The 22,231-nt window shown below is 44.2% G+C and overlaps 1 protein-coding gene across 6 annotated transcripts in view; it reads left to right on the top strand.

Moving 5' to 3' along the window:
• LOC147017748 (phospholipid-transporting ATPase IC-like) overlaps positions 1 to 22,231 on the top strand; it is a 159,478-nt gene that overhangs the window by 729 nt on the left and 136,518 nt on the right. For 2 of the 6 annotated variants that reach the window (XM_085847632.1, XM_085847634.1), the window contains exons 2-3: positions 16,870 to 16,920; positions 18,992 to 19,108. The gene's annotated coding sequence lies outside the window, so the exon portion shown is untranslated. Of the gene's footprint in view, positions 1 to 16,864; positions 16,921 to 18,991; positions 19,109 to 22,231 lie in introns of all 6 variants that reach the window. The other 4 variants (XM_085847631.1, XM_085847633.1, XM_085847630.1 and 1 more) reach the window with 2 other exon arrangements.

Here is a 22,231-nt window from a genome sequence, read left to right as displayed (position 1 = left end):
ATAACTACATGTATACACATAGATACAAACACGTACATACACACATAACTACATGTATACACATAGATACAAACACGTACATACACACATAACTACATGTATACACATAGATACAAACACGTACATACACACATAACTACATGTATACACATAGATACAAACACGTACATACACACATAACTACATGTATACACATAGATACAAACACGTACTATACACACATAACTACATGTATACACATAGATACAAACACGTACATACACACATAACTACATGTATACACATAGATACAAACACGTACATACACACATAACTACATGTATACACATAGATACAAACACGTACATACACACATAACTACATGTATACACACACACACACACACACACACACACACACACACACACACACACACACACACACACACACACACACACACACAGTCTTGCAGACATAAATACATATATAAATATAAACATATACATGCACATGCACCTACGTGTACATATATACTTCCATAAACATACATGCACATACATACACACATACATACATGTATATACACATATACATATCAACATATATACATGTATACATACACATATGCACACATACATACACATGTACATTTATATATCCATGCACATACACATATACATACATATATACATATACATACACATGTTCATATATATATATATATATATATATATATATATATATATATATATATATATATATATATATATATGCACACATACATGCATACATACATACATATTGTTGCGAATTCGCGCCCGCCGGCGTGCGGACGGCTACGTCACTCGAATCGCGACCGTCACTCGAATCGCGACCGTGTCGCCCACCGGACGGACAATTCAGTCGTGACCCTCCGGGAACTATCGCCCGGAGCCAGTCACGGGTGGGCCTTTCAACCTCACCACAATCGTGCCAATCGGCCACCCGCATAAGATAGAGTTGTTCGCCAAACTCGACCTACCTAAGTACCCACGCGGATGGTAAACCGGGCAATCGTACCTCGCCGCAGGTCGACTCCGGACACGAACCGCTTAAGCGGTCCGTTTCGTGCTACAGTGATAACCGAGCGATGTTATCGTCGGCCTCGACAGTTCCGATTAATTACCGGGCGTATTAAGCCCACTACGAACCCTTTACGTAAAGCAGGATGGAGGGTCAATAAAGAAAAGACGAAGCGAAACGGGAAAACAGTTCACACAAAGCACATTTATTTCCCGGCACACGGAAAGCACACATATACAGCCAAACAGTCAAAATGCACATATAGCAACAATGACGCAGAGTTACTACCGACTATGTGCACACACGGCAACACTTATACAGTTCTACTTTACAGACGGCGCCAACACACATTTACTCAAAAGCAAAGGAAAGAAGCCACCCTCATAGACAAGGGGGCAGAGGGGCCTATCGGCCAATATGTGCGCGTAACCTGAATGAGTGGCCAGGCCCGCGAGACCGGGGGGGGGGGTCCGACCCGCGTCCTCGTGACGCGTTGGCGGACGAGCTGCAGATGTGACCGCGTGGCTGTGCCCCGACTCCGTGCTCCTTGGTGGGTTTTGTTGGCATGACGTTTGGAGTGGGGTTGGAACGGGGCTCCCTTTTCGCACTATCTCAGCGCGGGGAAAGGGGGAATTGTTGATGCCCTGGGGGAGGGAGATGGCTGGCTGGCCTGGGTCCCGCGACGAGCGATCCCACACCGCGGCCTCGTCGCCGACCTTGTCGCCTCGGACCCGAGCTCCTTTGCCTCTTCCCGCAACTCTTCTCAGCCGACTCCAGAACCCAACTCGAAGACACACCGATCACTTTGCCACCCGACTCGACTCTTCCTGCCACACCGATCACTTCACCACCCGACTCGACTCTTCCTGCCACACCGATCACTTCGCCACCCGACTCGACTGACTCTCCACCCGACTCGACTGACTCTCCACCCGACTCGACTGACTCTCCACCCGACTCGACTGACTCTCCACCCGACTCGACTGATTCTCCACCCGACTCGACTCTCTGCCACACCGATCACTTCGCCACCCGACTCGACTGACTCTCCACCCGACTCGACTCACTTCGCCACCCGACTCGACTGACTCTCCACCTTGCGCTCGCCTTCTTATAGGCCGGCAGGAGCAGTTAATATGCAAATATCCAGATCAGGATGACCTCAGGGGCGGAGCCACGCTCGCCCATTGGTCGGAGGAAAGGGAGCGTGAATCTCCCCTGATCCTAGAATTTGCATATATCGATTTCACTCAGACGCGCCTGGAGGCGGGGCCAAGCCGCTCCGCGCTTGCTGTTTGGACGGAGGGGAAGTGGGCGTGTAGCGTTCTTGATCCGAATTCTCCCTGGGAAAGGCCGCTATTTGCACTCGCGGCTCGGTGCGTTCGGCACCAATCGCCGAATGGGCCTGAGACAGCCCGACGCTCAGTGTTCACCGGTGGTGCGGGAATGGCCGTAGAAGGAGAGAGGTGAAGATGGTGGAGGGTTTTCGGTGGTGGTTTGATGGTTATCGTGCCGTTTGGGAATGGCGGTGATGTGATGATGTGGGATTGAGTTGTGAAGGTAAAGGTCGTGGCTGTTGGCGTTGTTGTTGTTGTTGTTGTTGTCCGAGGGTTGGAGCGTGGTTGCAGTTGGTGATGATGGCTGGCGTGGTGGTTGTTGTGTGATGGCGGTTGAGACGTGGTTGGTTCAAAATAAAGATAGAACAGAAAAACGGCCATCTCAAAGCGTCACAGCCCGAATAAATCACATAAAATCCCTCTCTACAACGGGTTTGGGGCTAACTACACATGTACTTAGAGATATCTCACCTACGGGCCCTGAATGGTGGTTTGCGAATTTCCACAGCCTTAACAATATATACATTCATATATACACACATACATGTATACATACATGTGTAAATACATATATAAACATATTGTTGCGAATTCGCGCCCGCCGGCGTGCGATCGGCCGCTCGACTCGAATGGTGGCCGCCTCACCCACCGGACGGACAATTCTGTCGTGACCTTCTCGGAACAACGCCGGGAGCTAGTCACGGGTGGGGGTTTAACCCCACCACGACCGTGCCAATTGCCCACCTGCGCAGGATAGAGTTGCTCGCCAAATTCGATCTACCTAAGTACCTGTGCGGATGGTCGACCAGGCGATCATACCTCGCCGCAGGCCGACTCTGGACACGAACCGTTTAAGCGGTCCGTTCCATGCTATCGGGATAACCGAGCAGCGTTATCGTCGGCCTCAACGGTTCCGATTAATTATCGGGCGTATTAAGCCCACTACGAACCCTTTACGTGAAGCAGGATGGAGGGTCAATAAAGAAAAGACGAAGCGAAACGGGAAAACAGTTCACACAATGCATATTTATTACGCGACACACGGAGAGCACACATATACAGCCAAACAGTCAAAATGCACCTATATCAGGAAAGCAAAAGAAACAACGACGCAGAGTTACAACCGAATACGCGTACACACGGCAACACTTGCACAGTTCTACTTTACAAGACACGGCGCCACAAGATCCATGCAAAAAAAACCCCGAAAAGAAATGGTGACTTCCCTTTGGGCCGTCGAGTCCCTCTCCTACGTCCGTCGACGTGGTCGCGCCTGGCCACGACTCCGTGCCCTGGCATGGTAGGCGAGTCCTCTCCGGCGTGCGTCGCACCGGCACGTGTTGGCCGCTCGACGCCACGGACGGAGTTTCCGGTGCTATCCCAGCGCTGATAGAAGGGGGGGGGGGAAACGTTGTTGCTCAAGGTTGCGGTGTGGGGAATGGCAGAGGCTCTGTCCCGCCAGCGGGGTCTTGGGACCACCCCACAGAAGACCAGGCCAGCGGCCACCACGAAGAGAAGAGGACGAGCAAGCCGGAAGACAGGAAGAGGACGAAGAGAGCCAGAGCACCAACCCAAAAGCGCTCCGCCCGTGTCCGACTTTCATAGCCCAGGGCTCCGCCCTTCACTCCACCGCTGTGTTCGGCCCCGCCTCCCTTCGAGCTTCGCAAAGGGGGCGTGCCCTCACGCTTTCCCTTCACCCCGCTCTGTCCGGGGGCCGAGGGAGTCAGTTTTTTGCCTTGGAACCAGAGCATTATTCCCCCAAAAAGAGGCCCCCACCTTTTCTCACCTTTGACCTTTGACCTGCATCGCTCTTCCGCCACTCCAAAGCGCGGGGAAGTCAGACGGGAAAAATAGGCGGGAAAAATTCACGCGCCATCGTTGTGCTTTCTTCTTTCCCTCCTTGCGTTCTCGATGGTTTCCAACGTGGAAACCGTCGTAGTGTGAAAATTGGAGGATGGCGTTCGTCAGCGTGGGTAGTGGCGAAGGTGGTGGTTGTTGTGAGGGTGGCGGTTGAGACGTGGTTGGTTCAAAATAAAGATATAACAGAAAAACGCCTAACTCAAAGCGTCGCAGCCCGAATGAATCACATAAATTCCCTCGAGACAACGGATTTGGGCTAACTACACATGTACTTAAGAGATATCTCACCTACGGGACCTGAATGGTGGTTTGCGAATTTCCACAGCCGTAACAATATGCACATGTACATATAATAAATATATGTGGAAAAATTACGGGTCCAGATCGGGAATCAAACCCAGATCCTCTGGAAACCCATATATATGTCGGTTTTTAACATTTATTTGTGTTATTAGTATGTGCATCGAGATGGAACGTTACAATGTAGGTATTCAATCATTCGAGGTGTAAAATGATCACGTGGTGCAAAATCGATGAATGAAGAAACCATATCGTGGTGTGTTTACAATATAATCTCTTCAACAGCTCTACATAGTGTTTGGAATAAGTAATCTTTACACTGGAGAGAAGGGGAATCAGATTTAAAAACATGCGTGTATATGTACATATATACACACACACACACACACACACACACACACACACACACACACACACACACACACACACACACACACACACACACACGCATTTAAAGGCCATTTTCCCCGCTAAAGCGGGGGTTAGCCTTGCGGGCCCCATGACAATCTTCTCCACTTTACCCTGTTTTCTGCATCTCCCCTTCTTAATCCCCTTGCCCACATTTCCTCTTCCACCACATTTAGCCAAGTTTTTCTCGGTCTTCCCCGTCCTCTACTTCCGACTACACTCATTTTCAACACTCCTCTCACCCAGTCACTTTCATCCTTCCTCAACACATGACCAAACCATCTCAACCTGTTTCTCTTCACAACCTCCATCACAGACTCTATTCCCATCATCTTCCGCAAGTCATCATTTGTCTTCCTCTCTCTCAACGATACTCCACACATCCACCGAACCATTCGCATTTCCACCCTTTCCAGCCTTTGTTGCTGCTCCATGTTCAGTACCCATGTCTCACTCCCATAAATCATCGCACTCCTCACACATGTAGCATACACCTTTCCCTTCAGCTTCAACGACACTCCCCTCTTTGTCAGCACGCCACTCAGTTCCCGAAACTTCTTCCATGCACATCTCACTCGAGCAACCGTCGAAGAGTCTGATCCACCTTCTCCATTCAGCTTGTCTCCGAGATAGCAAAATCTTTTCACCCCTTCCAGCTTCACAACATCTCCAAGATCCAACTCAACAATTCCTTCATCTGCTGCTCCCTCGATGCACACCTTACACTTGAATGTAGCTGCCACACTGGTTAATGACCCTCTCACCCCACTACATTTTCGATGAACCCATTCAGCACACATTGTACACTGAATGGAGTTCACTCCGACACCCTTCCTGCACACAGCACACGGCCACTTCCCAGTCCTTTCCACCTCACCACATGCTTTACCACTTGCCATCACCTTCGTCTTTCCGATATTCACCTTCAAACCTTTTGCCTCCATACATTCCTTCCACTTGTTCATCTTCTCCTTCAGTCCATCCATACTCTCTGCAATCAACACCAGATCATCTGCATACAGCAGCTCCCACGGTAAACCCTCCTTTACCCTCTGAGCCAGCACCTCCATCACAACTACAAATAGAAGTGGACTTAGTACCGACCCCTGGTGCACTCCTACCCTCACCTCAAACTCACCACTGTTCCCATCCTTCGTCCTTACAGCTGTGCGTGCTCTCTCGTACATGGCCATCACTACTCTGATCAACCATTCCTCCACTCCTAACTTCCTCAATGCCCATGCCATTACTTCGCGTGGGACCCTATCAAATGCTTTCTCCAGGTCAACAAACCCAAAAAACAACTTCTTCCTCTTCTCCATGCACTTCTCCTGCAACTGCCTTACAATAAAAATTGCATCTGTCATTCCTCTTCCTGGCATAAATCCAAACTGCATTTCGTCAATCTTTACCTTCTTCCTTATCCTCTTCTCCAACACCCTTTCCAATACCTTCATTCCATGTTCCAATAACTTTATTGCTCTATAGGAGCCACAGTCCAGAGGGTCACCTTTCCCCTTGTACAGAGGGACAAGGGTACTCAGTTCCCAATCCACTGGAATGCGGCCTTCTTTCACCACCAGATTACAGATCTCTGTCATTCTCTTCACACCCAAACTTCCCGCTGCCTTCAACATATTTCCCACAACTCCCGTCGGCCCTCCTGCTTTTCTACTCTTCATTGCTCTTATAGCTTCCTCAACTTCCTTCTCAGTTATCTTCTCTGCTGGTCCTAAAACTGGGTTACTCTCGATGTTTCTATCCCATTCATTTTCTACATTCAACAGCCTTTCCATATATCTCTTCCATCTTCCTTTAATTCCATCTGAATCCACAACAATTTGTCCCACTTCATCCTTCAAGCAACTCACCCCCGTCACATCAAATCTCTCTCTCGCTATCTGCTTTGCAATCCTGAATACCGCTCTCTTACCCTCCTCCGAATCCAAGCGTTCTCCAAACATTTTCCGATGGGCCTCCTGCGCCTTTGCAACCTCTTTCTTTGCAGCCTCCTTGGCTTCCTTATAACTTTCATGTGCAGCCTCTTCTTCCACCGTATCCTTTGCCTTTTCCCATTCCTTGAACTTCTTCCTCTTCTCTTCAATCGTCTTTCCAACTTCATCATCCCACCACCATGTTTCCGAGTGCCTCGGTGGTCCTTTTGTCCATCCACATACCTCACCAACGGCTCCCAATAGACGAGCTTTCATTGACATCCAACCACTTTCAAGCTCAACCACATCATCTTCAACCATACTCAGCCTCTCTCTTAATGCTTCCTTCACTGTCGCCTCTTTCAACCTCCACACCTTCATCCTCGGTTGGTACTTCACCCGCCGAATTCTCCGCGCACCTTTCACCCTTATATCGCAGACAACCAGGTGGTGCTGCGAAACAGTCTCCTCCCCTGGGATCACCTTTGTGTCCCGGAGGTTTCCCCTATCTCGCTGACGCACCATCAGGTAGTCAATGGTTGTCGTCAACCCACCTGACGTGTAGGTAATAAGCTTATTATTCGCTTTCTGGAATTGAGTATTACAGAGCAACAAATCAGCTCCACCAGCAAACTCCAAGATCCTTTCACCTTCTCCATTTCTCACACCATATCCATAACCCCCATGGACTCCCCCAAAACCGTCTGGACTCCTTCCCACATGTCCATTCAAGTCTCCTCCAAGCACAACAACTTCCTCATCTTTCACATTTTCCATCAACTTCTCCATCGCATACCAGAACATGTTCTTCTCTTCATCGCTTCGACCGACCTGCAGGGCATATCCCGAGATGACGTTCACCAAGAGATTTCCGATCACAATTCTCACCATCATCAACCTTTCACTCACTCGTCACACTCACTACACTGTCTACAAACTCCTCAGAAAACATTACACCAACACCATGCATGCCTTCCGGGCACCCTTGCCACATAAACTTGTACTTCTGCCCCTGCCTTCCCTTCACCATTCTCACACCACTTCCCTTCCACCATGTCTCCTGCACACAACATATGTCCACTCTTCTTCTGACCAATGTTTCAACCACTTCTCCAGATCTCCCTGTCATTGTCCCTACATTCCATGTACCAAACCTCAGAAACCGATCTCCACGTGGGGCATCAGACGATTGGTCATCATAAATGGAAAAATTTCCTCCCTTGCTTCGATCGGGTTCCCCACCTTGAGTTTTAACGAGAGGGGGTGAGGACCCCCACGGGGTACTTCGGGCTGTACCCTGCCCATCAGTTGTACTCATCATGGTTTCCTTTTGAGGCGATGTTTTTATGGCCGGATGCCCTTCCTGACGCCAACCCTTTTAGTCGCCTTTTACGACACGCAGGGATACGGTGTACCTATTCTGACCGGGATACACACCGGAGATAGATATATATATATATATATATATATATATATATATATATATATATATATATATATATATAAATATATATGTAGGTCTTTGACTGGACAATTAAGGATCAGTAGGTTTGTGGTTGTGATGAGTATTATCAGTGATTTTAGCTTTCGGATATTGCCATGGAAACGATAATTTCCCCATTGCTTGGGAACAATTGCCATGATGATGTAATTGTGAACAGAGCAGTTTACGTTTCCCCTTGTTATTGGTTCGGGGAGTCGTACATGGTGTGTGTGTGTGTGTGTGTGTGTGTGTGTGTGTGTGTGTGTGTGTGTGTGTGTGTGTGTGTGTGTGTGTGTGTGTGTGTGTGTGTGTGTGTGTGTGTGTTTGTGTGTGTGTTCCATGGTGTGCAAGGGATACTCAGGTTGTTTTGTGCAGGTATAAACGAACCCTCCTGTGTGTTCTCGTCACACCAGTGTAAATTTATAAACTATGTGAACGCTCGATCGTGTTTTAAGTTTACCTTTTCGTTTTGCTATCGGAGAGGAAGATGTTCGATGTTCATCGATTATAACTCGAAAACAAGACGCTGGTTACCTGTGTGTAAGGTGAGCCCTCGTGGTGTTATTGTAAGTGTGAACATTCGAGTGCACACAATGACGTTGAGCAATCATTACCTCCTTTTAACTCACTTTTAAAAGTAAATACTCTTTCCCAATGTTTACATTTTAAATCCATTACAGATTATTTAACAAATCGTTTCAAGTTCAAATAAAAACAACCAATGTTGTTTCTCACTTTGTATATATATATATATATATATATATATATATATATATATATATATATATATATATATATATATATATATATGTATGTATGTACAGCTCTGGAAAAAAAAAAGAAACCACTCCAAAATTTTTTTAAATCAGCATCTCCACATGGATGGCAGCCATTCCATTCCAGTGTTTGTTGAATTCCAATAAAGGCACACCTCATTCTACTTAGTAAGGTACTGATTAGGTGATCACCTGAACCGAATCTTATTTAACAAGGAAAAGTATAAAAACCACTGCTGTGGTCATCACTATCCTCTTGCAATAGGACCAGCTGGATGGCAAAAACAGTGCTGGTGGTACCTCAAAAGTAATTGGAATCAAAAAAATAACTATTGACCATGCCAAAGGAGTTGAAAAGAAAAGTTTTGAGTGAGGAAAAGAAGGGTTCAATTCTGGCTTCACTGGCAGAGGGATACACTGAGCGTCACGTTGCTTCCGTCCTTAAAATTTCAAAGACGGCGGTTAATAAGAACAAGGTCAAGCAGCAGACATTGGGGACAACAAAGTTACAGACTGGCAGAGGGTGAAAACGACTTTCCACTGACCGGGATGACCGCCAACTCATTCGAATCACTCAACAACCATAGGATGACATCAAGTGACCTACAAAAAGAATGGCAAACGGCAGCTGGAGTGAAGTGCACGGCGAGGACGGTTCGAAACAGGCTCCTAGGGGCAGGGCTGAAGTCGTGCAAAGCTAGAAAAAAGCCCTTCATCAATGAGAAGCAAAGAAGAGCCATGCTGAGGTTTGCAAAAGACCATAAGGATTGAACCGTAGAGGACTGGAGTAAGGTCATCTTCTCTGATGAGTCCAATTTCCAGCTTTGCCCAACACCTGGTCATGCAATGGTTAGATGGAGACCTGGAGAGGCCGACAAGCCACAGTGTCTCACACACACTGTGAAATTTGGTGGAGGATTGGTGATGATCTGGGGGTGCTTCAGCAAGGCTGGAATCGGACAGATTTGTCTTTGTGAAGGACTCATGAATCAAGCCACGTACAAGGTTGTCCTGGAAGAACACTTGCTTCCTTCTGCTCTGACAATGTTCCCCAACTCTGAGGATTGTTTTTCCAGCAGGATAATGCTCCATGCCACACAGCCAGGTCAATCAAGGTGTGGATGGAGGACCATCAGATCAAGACCCTGTCATGGCCAGCCCAATCTCCAGACCTGAACCCCATTGAAAACCTCTGGAATGTGATCAAGAGGAAGATGGATGGTCACAAGCCGTCAAACAAAGCCGAGCTGCTTGAATTTTTGTGCCAGGAGTAGCATAAAGTCACCCAACAGCAATGTGAAAGATTGGTGGAGAGCATGCCAAGACGCATGAAAACTGTGATTGAAAATCAGGGTTATTCCACAAAATATTGATTTCTGAACTCTTCCTAAGTTAAAACATTAGTTTTGTGTTGTTTAAAAATGAATATGAACTTCTTTTGTTTGTATTATTTGAGGTCTGGAAACACTGAAACTTTGTTGTTATTTTGACCAGTTGTCATTTTCTGCAAATTAATGCTCTAAATGACAATATTTTTATTCGGAATTTTGGAGAAATGTTGTCAGTAGTTTATAGAATAAAACAAAAATGTTCATTTTACTCAAACACATTCCTTTAAATAGTAAAACCAGAAAAACTTATAATTTTGCAGTGGTCTCTTAATTTTTTTCCAGATATATATATATATATATATATATATATATATATATATATATATATATATATATATATATATATATATATATATATATATATATACATATATATAGTAAATGTATGTTGATCGAAATCTCATGGGTTGGAAGGATAGCCGACCCTAGAGGTCTGCATACTTGCCTCTGAGCTGTCGAACTTGGGTTTGAATGTTGACTCGGTTATAAACCTCCATCCTGGTGTTTAGCAGGCAGAGTGAGACGTCAGTGTGTGACAATCATCGGATGGATGTCAATCTGGGTGTCCCGTCGGTAAGCATCAGCTTGTGGATGTTAAACATCACACACGGTGGCCACGAAAAGTTGAAGAGTTATCACTGGCATCATGAACACATCACAAATTCATGCCTGGACTGTGGGTGGCATGAACAAGTGGTCTTCTGGTCTTATTGGAGGTTCCTTGACACCAGGTTACACCGCTTGCTATCTCAGTGTGGTTACTGTCTGGGCCAAACCGTTTGTACTGCACACCAGATGGTTTACATTGTTCATGAGAACGGCCTTCTTTGGATACCAAGAATAACTAATGTAAGCATCATCGTAGTCCGTAGAGCTTGGACAATTGTCAAATGTAGGACAAAGACGTAAGGAAATGTTTGTGTGAACCAATACCTTGTGTTCATTTTAGCGTTTGTATGATTTTTACATTCTCGACATGAGGTGTGTGTGTGTGTGTGTGTGTGTGTGTGTGTGTGTGTGTGTGTGTGTGTATTAAATGTCAAGGCTCATAGAAGAGCTGCGCAATAAAGGATAAGTGGTTGTAACAACATTGGAGGAAAACAAATCAGGTCGGTGGGTATAGGGAACAGATTCACCAAAGGAACACATGGATCCACCATTCCAATTGATTATTGGGTTATATCCATGTTGATTGATTATTGAGTTGTGTCCATGTTGTTTGATTATTGAGTTGTATTCATGTTGATTGATTATTGGGTTGTGTCATGTTGATTGATTATTGAGTTGTGTCAATGTTGATTGATAATTGAGTTTTATCCATGTTGATTGATTATTGGGTTGTATCCATGTTGATTGATTTTTGGGTTGTGTCCATGTTGATTGATAATGGAGTTGTGTCTATGTTGATTGATTCTTGTTTTCTATGCACGTTGATTGATTATTGTGTTCTATCCATGTTGATTGATTATTGTGTTCTATCCATGTTGATTGATGGTTGGGTTGTATTCATGTTGATTAACTAATGTATGTGTCCATGTTGATTGATTATTGAGTTGTATTCATGTTGATTAACTAATGGGTTGTATCCATGTTGATTGATTATTGAGTTGTATCCATGTTGATTGATTATTGAGTTGTATCCATGTTGATTGATTATGGAGTTGTGTCTATGTTGATTGATTGTTGTTTTCTATGCACGTTGATTGATTATTGTGTTCTATCCATGTTGATTGATTATTGTGTTCTATCCATGTTGATTGATTGTTGGGTTGTATTCATGTTGATGAACTAATGCATTGTATCCATGTTGATTGAGTTGTATTCATGTTGATTAACTAATGGGTTGTATCCATATTGATTGATTATTGGGTTGTGTCCATGGTAATTGATGAATGGGTTCAATCGATGTTGATTAAATATTGGGTTGTATTCATGTTGATTGATGATTGGGTTGTGACCATGTTGATTGATGATTGGGTAGTGTCAATGTTGATCGATTACTAGCAAATATCACCCATTACTTCGCTGACGGGAATACAAGGAGGGGGAGGGGGGAGAAAAAGAGAGGGGTGGGGGAGAGTGAGGAGGTAGAGCAGGAAATAGAGAGGAGGGAGGGAGAGTGGAGTGAGGAGGGGGGGAGAGGGTGGGGAATGTGAGGAGGGGGGGAGGAGGAGGAATGGAAAGTAGCATGAGAAGGGGTGAGGGAAAGGAAGGCAGTTTGAAGAGGAGTGGGGGGAGGGAAGGCAGACACACAGTGAAGCGTTAATTCCGATTCAGATTGTTTCAACAAATGATTCTGCATAGAATAACAGTGAAGATGGAAACAAAATAATGTCTGAAATCCACTTTCTTACGGTCATGTGATAAATACCGTCCAGAGACAAACACCACCTGGACAGTCCGGAGACAATTGTTGGATTGTATCAATGTTCATTGATTACTAGCAAATACCACCCATCACTTCACTGGCTGGAATGCAAGGAGTGAGGGGGGTGTGGAGAAAAAGAGAGGGGTGGGGAAGAGTGAGGAGGTGGAGGGGGAAAGAGAGATGTAGGAGGGAGAGCGAGGAGGGGGGGAGGGTAGGGAGACTGAGGAGGCTGCATGGAGACCTTGCCAGTCAGCCTGAGTGAAATGCCAGACTCGACGGCAGTGAGGTGGTTCTCCAATAACAGCCAGAGAGATGTCCACTTTGACAAGGACGTGGTCAGATGAACCGATTGGAGCGGAGGAAGAACAGTAGATATTTTCACGGAAATTTGTCAAAATCAGATCCAGAAGAGATGATGCACAATTCACTGAGATCCGGGTCGGGAAGTTGACCGATTGAGTCAGTCCCAATGAGTCGCAGAAGTCTTTTGCTAAAGTACCATGACAGGTATTGAGAGAGTTACTCACTCCTAGCCAACTGGCATGATGACAATTGAAGTCACCACCTATGAGGAAGAGAGAGTTTGGATGAGAAGATAGAAGTTGGTCCATGTTTTCGGATAGTGAGGTATAAATGGAGTCATCACTGTTTGGTGGATGGTACAGTACACATATAAACATGAGGTGGGAGTGGAGGGGAAGCGGCAGCCAGAGGTATTCTTGGGGCTGTGGGGGAGTGAGGAATAGAGTCTTTGATGAAGAGAGCAACTCCTCTACCAGGACGCGTCTCAGGTCTGTCATATTGGAGGAGGGAGTGTTGTGGATTTTCTGATTTGTTCCATCAACCGACTTTGTGTAAATCCTGTTACTCAATCTGTAAGAAACAATTAATTCACTGTCCACAACGAAAAGTACATTTGATCAGAGAACATTTATTTCATGGGACCATGGAGTCCAAAGCACTGAGATGTAAACATCCCAATGATTTGCACTAAGCTAAGTTTACATTTTCTGACATTTATATGCTTTTGTGGGAGTGGAGAGGGCTGGGAGATTCAAAGGGAGAGAGAACATGGTGACTTTCAGCTGGCCTTGGTGAGAATCAGACAAAATAATAAAAGGCAGACAACCAAAAGGAGTGCAGGATAAGACCGTAGGTTACAGGTATTTCAATGAAATGAATATAAGGAATTGTGTATATAAAAAGCAGTGAGTACATGGGTCTGATAAGCATTAGGCAATGTAAGTCAAACTGCAATACGTGTCCACTGGGTGAAAGAGAATGACATAATCATGGCAAAAGTTGCAGTGCTATCAACCAGGTCACCCTGTGACACAACAAGACATTCCCCCCATCAACACTCAGACAAAAGGGGAAACACAATTGACAGCCAATTTGACTATAGCATAAGTATTAAATTTGGAAAGCACCAGCACAATTATAATTGAGAGTACATGAATATAATTATTTTTTCTTCCACAGGAGTGACCAGGGAGAGATACTAGGGAGTCAGAGACGTCTTGAGGGAGGATAGTTTCTGTTCGGCAGATTATAATGTCTGGTTTGTCATTGGCACCCTGTGTTGAAAGATCTGTCAGGTTTGAGTGAAGGCCCCAGATATTTGGGGTCCACACTGTTAATGAAGAGGGAGGGGAGGAGGTTTTGGGTGCAGGGGAAGGGTGGGACGGGGGAGGGGAGGGAGGAGGGGGGAGGTAAGGAGAGATGTTGAAAGAGTGTGGGGGATGCAGAATAGCTAGGGGAGGGGGCTGGATGAGGAGGAGAAAAGGCTCTGTGGTGCTGGGGTGAGTTATAATGGGGAGTAATAAGAGAGGACGCAGAAGACAATTGAAGACTGGAGGAGGTGGAGTGATGAGGTGGAAGAGAGAGGGAGGGGGAAGGAAGCAGCTTTGTGGATGTGAGGGTGGAGATTGGAGGAAGAAGGGTGAGAGGGGAGATTGGAGATTGGAGGAAGAAGGGTAAGAGGGGAGAGTTGAGGGAGAAGGGTGAGGGGGGAGAGTTGAGGAAGAAGGGTGAGGGGGAGAGTTGAGGAAGAAGGGTGAGGGGGGAGAGTTGAGGAAGAAGGGTGAGGGGAGAGTTTTTGAGAAACGTGAAAGCGAAGCTGGGAGCGGAAGAATGTGAAAGTTGCTTTGACAGGGAAGTTTTGAGAGGGAGGGGAGACGATGAGAGCGGGCACGGCCAAGGTGCAGGAGGGTGATGAGAGAGGTGGGGAGACGGGAAGGATGTGACTTGGTAGAGGTATGGTGAAGAAGGGCGCGTGAGGGGGAGGTACAAGACATGAGAGGTTGGGAAAAGGGGTAGGTGTGCTGAGAGGAAGGAAGGAGCATGTTTGTGGTGATGAGTGTAATGATTGAGAGAGAGTGAGATATCTGTTAGGTTAGAATGGAGCCCACAGACGTTAGAACAACACACACTTTGGGACAACAGAGGAGGAGCTGATACTGAAAAAGACAGTGAAGAGGTGTCAAGAGCGGAGGTTGGATGAGGGGCAAGATGGGAGGAGTAAGGAGAGGTGACAACAGGTGAGGGGTTCAGAGGAGGTAGATTTAAGGAGGTGGGGTGAATTGGCACTACAGTTGGAAAAAAAAGGGATGATTGATGGAACACGAACATGCATTAGAAACTGGGATTTAAATTTTTTAAAACTGGGAACTGGGAAAAGTGGATTATATAATACCGAGAACCACACGTGTGGAAGAGGAAGTTGAAACATTTTAAGAGAGCGTTTTTTTTTTTTTTAATGAAGATTACGAGAGATTCAGAAAAGGGAACGTTGAAAAAAAATTGTGTGAAAAATTTGAATTTGGATCGGCAAACGCAGAAGGAAGCTTGTTCGTGTGATGAAGGTTACAGGAAGAAGAAGAAGAGAGGGCAGAGAAGCATGTGGTTTCAGGAGGTGTGATGTGGGAGGTTAAAATAATGAAGATTTTTAAAAAAAATTATGTTTTTAAGATTAGGTAAGATGAGGTAAAGGAAAGGTTTAAGAGAAAATCATGAAGGTGTATTTTTAATGTGGGTCAGCAAAAGTCAAATATGGCAGATAAGGAGGAGGAAGAGTCGGTACCGGAAGTCACGTGGTTGCATGGGGTTTGGTTGTTTTTTTTTAGATAAAAAAAAAATTTTAAGACATGAAACAGAGGGTCGAGTTGAGAGGGATAGGAGGGTGGAGGGAAAAGTGAAGAAAATAAAAACTGATGATAATAAGGAGAAAATACAATAAACACGATCGTGCACACAAACGGGAAGAAGGGTCGGCCTCAAGGAAACTTAATTCAACCAGCAATTATTTTTGAGGTCAAATTTGTTTTCTGGACTTTGTAAAGCTCTGCATGACATCTTGTTTGTTTATTTGTTTGTCTGCATAGAACTTTTGTGTTTTTCTCTGCAACTGCGTATCAGATTGAGACAAAATTTTCACTGTTGGTGTGACGACTCACGTAGAATGTTTCAATGGTAATTATAAGATCATAAGGCACGTGGTGTGGCAGCCATGTTGGAAAAAACATAAAAAACTTTGGACCTCTATCTTTGAAACCGCAAGAAGGAAAAAAATTTCAACTTGGAACATGGCAAGTTCTCCTCATGGGGATTAACTGTGATTTTTTGAAAATGACGTCAAAAGTTCCTTCTTTATGACATCATAATTGCATATGTGGAATGCTACATCTGATCAGTATGAAAATTTTTGAGGGTCATCAAGGGATAAAATGGGCCACAGAATAAAACTTGATAACGTCATCGGTCACATGATTCGGCAGTCATATTATTTCAAAAAATAAACCTTCAAAATGTTTTTGAGATGATCCATAAATCGAGATGAAACTTTACCTGCGTGACCACCTCTCCATGGATAACAAAAGGTTCACACATATGACGTCATCGGTTACATGATTTGGCAGCCATATTGGATTTACCCTAAAACCTCTAAAAAAATATTCTCTTCTCCAGAACAGCTGGACAGATCGAGGGGAAACTTCACACAAATGTTCCCCCAAACCATGAAGGTATGTTTGTTAAGAAATAACTGAGAGGTCACGTGGTTTGGCCGCAATATTGGATTGAAGAATAATATATAATAATGTTTTCTCTGGAACCACTTAATCGATGTGAAACTTCACAATTATTTTCTCTTAGTTATAGGGAATACATGTTTTAAATTTCAACGTAATCGGACGCATGATCTGGCAGCAGAATTATTTTTATTTATTTTTTTTGATCTGGGTTCCTTTTGATTTTGATTTTTTTTGAATCAGGTTCACTTGGCTGTTCTTGGATGGGTTTGAGGGTAGAGGAGTAGGAGTTGAAACCCAAATTATATCCAGGTTCCTCCTGATGGCTCCATCTTTGTTTTTTGCTTGTTTGGGTTCCTTCTGATTACTCCAATGTATGACTTTACCTTTCTGGTCTTCCATTTGATTTGAATTGAATTTATTTTAATCCCATTCTAAATTAAATTGAATAATTATAAAAAAAAAAAAATGTCATTCGTCAGGGTCAGGTGTCTAATCAAAGTGGGACGTCTTGGCACCCAGTCATCACTGCCAGCAGTTATAAAGTGGCAGTTCTCGTTGTATCTTTTATTAATTATGTAACACACCAGTACGCAAACACCACACAAAACTACATGAAAAGCACACAAAACAAGTCCTGGCGAGGGTCAGCAATCTCTGATTGCTCTTTTTCTTGTTCCCTTTGATAAGATTAAATTGTCATGTGACATACAAGGATCTTTTCAGGAAAGAATCCAAATGTCCACCCAGAAGGGAGGTTTACAGTGTTCAGATTTGAGGAAGAAGATTTACAAAGTTGTTCTTAGGAATGACTTTGTTAAAATCGCATTGTCATTCGAATGGAATGAATAGAGAGGAATGTGTGGCCAGTCATCGCCTTAGGTTCTTTTGTTGTTGCTTCAAATGCATTCTTACCTTTGACTAAGCAGCATTTTGTTCACAGGAGTAAACGCAACACCTAATAACGATGCACATTTCTCAGTTTTTAATTCTCCATTGCAGTTAATTTCCTTGGTCAATATACACGATAATGTTCTGATACAAAGAGTTCAATGGACTAAAATCCCAGTGAGACCAAGTGAATGTGTTGCTTCTTCCAAGGCTGTAGTAGTCATCCACCATACGGCCTTATTAATTCACAAATGGGACAATTCCAGAACATGAAGGACTAACTTCAAAACAATTCCAGGAACATGAAGGACTAACTTCAAAGTACAATCGTAGTGTGTTTGTGTGCGTGCGTGCGTGTGTATGTGTTTGTGTACCGGTATCACTGAACCCCGATGCTCAACCCCATCACATATGTACCTCCAGAATGGAAGCTTGTGGTTCGATTTTATATCTCCTGGAATAAAACCCAAGCTAGCAAACATGAGTCGTAAATAATGTTGGGTTGGGGTGGGGGAAGGTGAGAAAGGGTGATCACGGTTGTCGGGTTAGGGGTGAACAAACACAGACAGCACATTCACCTGTTGAGACTTTTCACAGACATAATCACTACACAGGTGTACAACCACACATACAATGTTCGAATCCCATATCCCCAATGTTTTTCTATTGTTTACTAATGTCATTTTTAATTTGTGAACAACTACACACATCTTGTCTACTAATTAAATATCTTTGTCCTGAATATGATTTCCAACTTTTACAAGGAACCTTAAATCATGACATAAAGACAAATAAATAAGGCAAATAAGGCCTCACACGACAAAATAATTAACTAAACAATGCAGGTATGCTGCATCTGAACGACCCTGGGTCATTTGAGGGCACTGTGATTATTTCAACAATTTTGTAATTTCATACTCCATTGAATAAACGTGTTTGTTTCATGAACATCAGTTTTGAATAACAATCGCTGGTAAACCATTTTGTCTCCAATTCACAAAGTGTGCCTTTCCACATCAATGATCGGAGAAGGTGAGCATTCCCATGACGTCATCAATAATAATGTGTACAATAAGAGTGATTCATTTCTGATGGAAAATAAACAATTGTGTGATCATTATATGAACTTGAGCCGAATTGTATTTCTTTCACTAAATGACAGTTGTACACGCAGGCCTCATCCGGTCCACCCGAAAGGTAATTTGACGCGCACCTGATGACACGAAAACCCTGACTGTGCAAGCAACTACTGAGGCTGCCCCTGAATCTACTTCACCTGCTCAACACACAGGTAATGTAACAACGTCGGAGTTTACATGTGAATTCACATCGAGGTATGTGGGATGTGTTAATTATGGTTTTTCATTATTATCCCTTTGACATGTCAACATGACTTCACCCCCAATGGACCCAGCCAGCGAGTAAAACTAATTACATAAAATATGCAACTTCAGTACAGTGTACATTAAACGTCTTCCATTGTAGTAGAAAGTATATACAGAAAAGGTTATATGTAAATACTGTATTTATTTATAAATACTTGATATCTTCTCTTGGATCATTTACGTCAGATAAAGAATGTTGTCAAATTGTCATGTTCAGTTAATAACGATGATGAGTTAAAGTGAAGGTGTCGTGGCATAAGAGGCTAAACCTGTTCTTCCGGCCACAGAGTGACCTGATAACCATTTCATCGGTTTGTGTGAATGTCCTTCCTCCTTCGGCACATGTTGCTCCATTTGAATCCACCATTGGTGTTTTTTTTTCCTTTGTTAAATATTTACTTTTTTGTTATTCCTTACAGGTAACTTGCTTTCAAAACAAAAAAAAATTGAGAAATAAAAAAAAAATCAATACATTTTTCAAAATCGAGTGTACATGTAGGATACATGTAGGATACATGTGTACATGTAGGAGTGTACATGTAGGAGTGTACATGATACATGACTGTATACATGCATGATTACATAGAAGATTACATGTATATGTGTAGGCATACATGTACATATAGGATGGTGTGTTTATTAGCATCACATCTGAGCATACATGTAGATTACATATGTATACATGTTTAATAGGATTACATGTACAGTGGGAAGAACAAGTATTTGATATACTGCCGAGTTTGCAGGTTTTCCCACTTACAAAGCACATAGAGGTCTGTAATTTTTATCATAGGTACACTTCAACTGTGAAAGACGGAATCGAAAACAAAAATCCTGAAAATCACACTGTATGATTTTCAAATAATTAATTTGCATTTTATTGCATGAAATAAGTATTTGATACATCAGAAAAACAGACCTTAATATTTGGTACAGAAACCTTTGTTTGCAATTACAGAGATCAGACGTTTCCTGTTGTTCTTAACCAGGTTTGTACAGACTGCAGCAGGGATTTTGGCCCACTCCTCCATACAGATCTTCTCCAGATCCTTCAGGTTTTGGGGCTGTTGCTGGGCAACACAGACTTTCAGCTCCCTCCAAAGATTTTCTGTTGGGTTCAGGTCTGGAGACTGGCTAGGCCACTCCAGGACCTTGAGATGCTTCTCAAGCCAGACCCAGCCACGCCCCATCTTCAATGCTCTTGTTGAGGGAAGGAGGTTGTTGGCCAAGATCTCACGATAAATGGCCCCATCCACCCTCCCCTCAATACGGTGCAGTTGTCCTGTCCCCTTTGCAGAAAAGCATCCCCAAAGAATGATGTTTCCACCTCCATGCTTCACGGTTGGGATGATGTTCTTGGGGTTGTACTCATCCTTCTTCTTCCTCCAAACATGGCAAGTGGAGTTTAAACCAAAAAGCTCTATTTTGGTCTCATCAGACCACATGACCTTCTCCCATTCCTCCTCTGGATCATCCAGATGGTCATTGGCAAACTTCAGACAGGCCTAGACATGCGCTGGCTTGAGCAGAGGGACCTTGCGTGCGCTGCAGGATTTTAATCCATGACGGCGTAGTGTGTTACTTATGGTTTTCTTTGATACCGTGGTCCCAGCTCTCTTCAGGTCATTGACCAGGTCCTGCCGTGTAGTTCTGGGCTGATCCCTCACCTTTTTCATGATCATTGAGGCTCCACGAGGTGAGATCTTGCATGGAGCCCCAGACCGAGGGAGATTGACTGTTATCTTGAACTTCTTCCATTTTCTAATAATTGCGCCAACAGTTGTTGCCTTCTCACCAAGCTGCTTGCCTATTGTCCTGTAGCCCATCCCAGCCTTGTGCAAGTCTACAATTTTGTCCCTGATGTCCTGAGACAGCTCTCTGGTCTTGCCCATTGTGGAGAGGTTGGAGTCTGATTGATTGAGTGTGGACAGCTGTCTTTTATGCAGAAAACGAGTTCAAACAGGTGCAGTTAATACAGGTAATGAGTGGAGAATGGGAGGACTTCTTAAAGACAAAACAAACTAACAGGTCTGTGAGAGCCGGAATTCTTACTGGTTGGAAGGTGATCAAATACTTATTTCATGCAAGAAAATGCAAATTAATTATTTAAAAAATCATACAATGTGATTTTCAGGATTTTTGTTTTAGATTCCATCTTTCACAGTTGAAGTGTACCTATGATAAAAATTACAGACCTCTATGTGCTTTGTAAGTGGGAAAACCTGTAAAATCGGCAGTGTATCAAATACTTGTTCTCCCCACTGTATGTGCAGTAGGATTATATATGTAGGTTACATGTACATTTACAGTCAGATTACATGGAGGTTACTTGTATATATGTGCAGTAGGATTACATGTGAGCATGTAAGGTTACATGTATACATGTACAGTAGCATTACATGTGAGCATACATGTAGATTACATCTTGTTACAGTTGTGGAAATTCGCATTACACCATAAAGGGTCCTCAGGTGAGATATATCGGTAAGTTCATGTGTAGTTAGCCCAAACCCGTTGTTTAGAGGGAATATATGTGATCTATTCGGGCTGCGATTCTTCAGTTGGTCGTTTTTCTTTGGCTATTGTTAATTTGGTGCAAGAACAACAACGAACATCGCCACAACCAACATCTCAACGATCACGCCATTCACTACACGACGCCACCTTCCACAACTACGCTACCACGTCTTCGCCATTTGCCATTCAACGAGCACCGTGCGGTCACGATCTCCGCGGGACGGATGAAAGGAACGGAGTGGCAACAGCAACTCCTGCTTAAATATCTCCCGCCAAGATCTCCCGCCCAAAACGCCGTGCTTTGGCATGGGGGGAGGTGCGATTTGAGCCAGGGGTCAAAGGTGAAAAAAGGTGGGGGCCTGATTTTGGGGGAATGATTCCCTGGCCCCGAGCCAAAAATAACTTTCCCCGTCCCCCCCCCCCCGCACGGCGCGGGGAGGGGGGGGAACGCGAGGGCACGCCCCTTTTTGGGAAGCTTCCAGAAGGGAGGTTGAGACAGAAATGGGGCGGGG

This window comes from Eptatretus burgeri, chromosome 11 (assembly GCF_056783735.1).
Source record: "Eptatretus burgeri isolate ZD-2024b chromosome 11, Ebu_testis_v1, whole genome shotgun sequence".
NCBI classification, from domain to species: Eukaryota; Metazoa; Chordata; class Myxini; order Myxiniformes; family Myxinidae; genus Eptatretus; species Eptatretus burgeri.
This window is presented reverse-complemented; position numbering and strand designations above follow the sequence as displayed.